At 50.0% G+C, this 4,430-nt stretch overlaps 1 long non-coding RNA gene across 1 annotated transcript in view; it reads left to right on the top strand.

Moving 5' to 3' along the window:
- Positions 1 to 2,162: 2,162 nt before the first annotated feature.
- LOC107114684 overlaps positions 2,163 to 4,430 on the top strand; it is a 14,434-nt gene continuing 12,166 nt past the window's right edge. Inside the window, exon 1 of the long non-coding RNA XR_001482651.1 lies at positions 2,163 to 2,259. This is a non-coding gene — a long non-coding RNA (uncharacterized LOC107114684). The remainder of the gene's footprint in view (positions 2,260 to 4,430) is intronic.

Below are 4,430 nucleotides of genomic sequence, written 5' to 3'. Positions count from 1 at the left end.
CAAAAAAATTATCCCATCTTTCTCCATGGATCAAGGAGGCTTATAATACATAATTTAAACACCAAACAACAATAAAGCCCCCAACCCACCCCAACCTAACAACATGCAATAAAATGTAAAAATTTAGAAGTTAAAGAGGGGAAAGGAGACTGAGGATATTAGCCTGTTCAAGTCCCTGAGAGCCTGCAGAATCCCAGAGGGAGAAAGTTTGGAAGTGGGGCACAATTCCTTACAGCTCCCATTTTAATCTTTAAAAGCCCATTTAGGTCATGCATTTGCCCACTTGCATTGAAAAGCCTGGTGCTAGCCACAGCCAGGAATATTGATCACTGGCATGGAGAAAAGCAAGATATATTTTTCAAAAGTTATGGCCACTTCATGAAATGCTGCCAGCAGTGACATCTAGATGAGAATCATAATGTTGGGATTATAATTCAGCTCACCCCCCCCCCTCTCGTGAAGATCCTATGAAATGCCAAAAGTCTGTGTTCTTCACACAGGTTAGTGGAATAAACCATCTTATTTTAATTCTCAACATATTGGGAAATGAAAACTTGTAACCACTAGATGGCGCTGTGTACTTAGAATGCCTATATTACATGATTTCAAAGTTGGGTGAAAGGCAGGGTTGCCAGAGCCCCATGATTGCAAAGTTGGGTGAAAGGCAGGGTTGCCAGCTCCAAGTTGGGTAAACTTGGGGGGCCTGAGCGGGGCGGAGTTTGGGGATGCCACTGTCCAAAGCAGCCGTTTTCTCCAGGTAAACTGATCTCTTTTGCCTGGAGATCAGTTGTGGGAGCTCTCCAACCATCACCTGGAGGTTGGCAACACTAGAAAGGTGGGTAGGGACTGAGAGTCCTTTTCAAGCCCTCAGCTTTTCCAGGGGAAGGGGCTGCTGTGGGAAGGTTGTCATTTTATGTGACTATTATCGTAGCGGAGCCACTGTGAGGAAGCAAGCAAAAGGCACGCTGCACATGCTCATAGACAAGAGAAGCGATAGTACTGCTATCAGAATTTTATCCCCATCCCAAAGGGGGGTGGTGGTGGTTAGAAATAAAATTTCAGCAGAGTTAACCATTTTGCTTTACTATTATTCGAAAGGCCAATTTACAAAGACCTAAAATTTCCCTTTAAACTCATCCTATTATGCTTTGCAATGTGTGTTGTGGAAGGGGTAATCACTTGAGCAAGTCCATCCTGTGCACGCTGACTCAGAAATAATCCTCACCGAGTTCATTTGCGCTCACACCTTAGCAACAGTGCGCGGTACGGCGGTCAGAGTGTCAGACTAGGTAGACCCAAGTTTAAAATCCCCAGACCAGTCACTCTGTCGCTTGGTTTCAGGTGGGTAGCCGACACCGTGCTGGTCTGAAACAGAAAAAGAAAGTTGGAGTCCAATGGCACCTTTAAGACCAACGCAATTTTAATTCAAGCTTTCGTGTGCAAGCACACTTCTTCAGATACAGTGAAATAGAATTTCCTTAACCATTACATATAGGCGGAAGACGGGGTGGGTGGGGTTAGTTGCCAGGATGGGCTAATTAAGAGTCAAGATTGATGTACGTTGCCCTCAGCTTCTTGGAGATAAAAATGTTCTAAATTTATAAGAAAAGAGTAAGTGCACATAAGACGGCAGCCTCTCAATTTAAGGCAACAGCCTCTTTCGTTTCACTTTCTCAAAGCTCCTCATGCAAATCAAGGCTAATTCAACACCACATCTTGCTTTTACCAACTCAGCGGACTGGCACGAGCAGTTCAATAACCTTCTCGCAGCCGAAGCCCCGCCTTGAGGTAGCCCAGGCCCCGCCCCTGTCTGCGCCCACCTGGCAGGTCGGTTTCCTTCACCCCAGAAGAGCTACACTTCAGGTTCTCTATGCAAAGTGAGGGTCAACTCATGCAAAGATCTCCGAGACGAGGAGCTATAGAGGTAAAAGATGGGTTCCGTTTCGGGAGCAAAACCGGTTAAAAATATGATAGTCGGGCGGATTAGAATCGATTCCTCACTCTTATCCCGCATAGGGCGGCGTTCGAGCGGACGCCGCAAGTCGAGACTGCGCGTGCGGATCTATCTCTATGGCTCTTCCTTCCCCGTTCCACTGGCATGGCCGCGCCCCTGCCTTCCCCTCGCGCGAGACTTGGCGCGAGCGGCCCTGCCCGGTCGCCGCAGCCGCTGCCTGTCTTGATGGCGTCCGACTCCGATACCGAGGAGCTGTTCTACGACGCGGCCGAGGATGTCGCCCAGCACGGAGGGACCCCCTCGCCGTGAGTCTGCCTGGAAGGGATCTGGGAGGGGAAATCCGCATCGACGGCCTTAATTCGGATTTGAATGGACCGGTCCTCCTGCCCAGCCTCACCCCTCCCCTTTATTGCCCCTGAGCGCAGAGGGCCTGGCCACACCGACCAGAGCCTAATCTACATCCGATTCAGACTGCGCAGAATTACTGCCCCTGCTCACCCCACCCCCTCTTTCTCAGTGTTTCTTAAGAAGCAGGGAGGGGAAGGGGGTACTTTAGAGAAGAACCCTCATCTGAATCGAAGTGGTAATTCGGATTGCGTTAAACCTCTTCTGGCCAGCCTCGTCCAACCCTTACTTCTAGGCTGCCTCGTTTTCTTTGATGATGGGTCAAGGTGGGAGCCGTGTCAGTCTGTCCATAGCAGCAGAAAAGAGTAGGAGTCCAGTAGCACCTTAAAGACTAACAAAATGGGCTTTCGTGAGTCACTGCTCACTCCTTCAGATACAGCCTCGTTTTCTCTGGTGCTTCCCTTTTTGCAGCCTTATTTTCGTCCATCCTCATTTACCTTCTGTCCATAGTCTTCTGCCCGCTTTGGGTATTTATGTATACTCTCTGCTTCCCTGGTCAGTGATAGTTTGGACTACAGTATATGGTTCATTTGCAACCTTCAGCCATCAATAGAACTTGTTTTAAAACTAGGAATGTCTCTTCTGAGAAAGGAGGTTTTACTCACTCTCCTAACTAGCTGGCCTTCTCATATGCAACAGGGCTGCTTTTCCCCCACCTTGAAATCTCCTCCCTGCAGAACAGAGATATAGGTCCCGGTCACACGGAGGGTTTGGGCCTGGTAGAGGGACAGATCGAGGCCGCAGCAAACGGGCGCGATCTCACCACAACATCTGGGAAGCGGCGTGCACCCGTCCCCGATCCATCCGAAACCCCGCAGCAAAAAAGAACCACTGACAGAGGTGGTCTTACCAGCGCGTCCTTCTGCCGGCGCATCCCCGGCTCCTGGCCAAACTGCGCATGCAGACGCATGCGCAGCTGGCTGCCTCGGTCTCCCGACCGTGGCTTCCTCCCCAGCACTTTGCCCCCCCCCCCCCCCCCCGGTGTGGCAGGGGCCATAGGAACACAAAACGCCCTAATATTTCTGAGTCTCCTGCCACATCTCTTTTCTCTGTTACCCTTTTCCTTGACTCCTACTTTCCCACTCTGTGGCATATGATTCTTGTCACAGAACTGTCCATATCTCTCCCTTATTGCTTTGCATGGTAGGCTTTTATTTACTGCCTGGTCCTTTGGGGTAGCCACACCTATCCAGTAAATACAAGGCAGTATTTTCTTGGGGAAAAGTGAGCAGGTCTCTTCCCCAGAGCAGCTCCCAACTTTAAATAATGGCTCACAGGGAACCAAAATTGAGGAAATAAAAGTCACCATCATGCTGCAGTCTTTTGTAGAGTGCAAAGGGGTTTATAATGTCTTTGAGCAATTTCTTCCATTCTGCCTGCCACCCCCTGCATCACTTTGACTTTTTTGTTCCTTCTCTTTTGTCTCCTTGTTTTACTGTTGCCCATTTTTGCAGGGCTGTGTCGGTTGCACTGCTTCTATTCTCCCCTTGCTATCCTATTCCATCCCTCGCTCGTCTGGACTTTCTCCCTTGAATCTTTCCTCAGTGCCTCTTTCCTCTTCCATGGCCCAATGTTGGAAGTGGAGGTGACATGGCTGTCACTCGCTCATACGAGAGGCACCTGGCTTTTCCGTTTCTTTTTCCTCTGCATTGTTCCTTCCCTGTCTTTTTCTTTTGCTGTCCCTGAGGGCTCCCCTTATCTGGAGCTGAACAGGTACCAGCAAGTCCCTTGTTGACATGAGTAAGCAGCTCGCTGGTTTAGCGCAGGTCCCCTCTGGTGGCCTGTCTTCTGGGCCCCAGGGTCTCTTGCAGGAAATGGGCATGTCAGGCCCTTCACTCCCATGTCAGTGGCAGGGCATGGGTGTTGTCACAGCTTTTGTTTTGATCTGTCACAGTGATGGGGCAGTGTGGCACAGGAGTAAATAACAGGTTGCTGGCCGGATGTGGAGCAGTCTGGCAGCTGGATTAGTGTGAGCGGAGGAGCCATTTCATGGGAGCTGTTCCTCTGTCTGCAGCTGGTGTTGATCAGAGGGGCTTTTGAGGCCATTGTTGGGAGGGGTGATGGTTGTGCA

This window comes from Gekko japonicus, unplaced genomic scaffold (genome assembly GCF_001447785.1).
Source record: "Gekko japonicus isolate JY-2015 unplaced genomic scaffold, Gekko_japonicus_V1.1 scaffold603, whole genome shotgun sequence".
NCBI classification, from domain to species: domain Eukaryota; kingdom Metazoa; phylum Chordata; class Lepidosauria; order Squamata; family Gekkonidae; genus Gekko; species Gekko japonicus.
The sequence above is the reverse complement of the archived record's forward strand: the minus strand, read 5'-3'. Positions and strand labels throughout refer to the sequence as shown.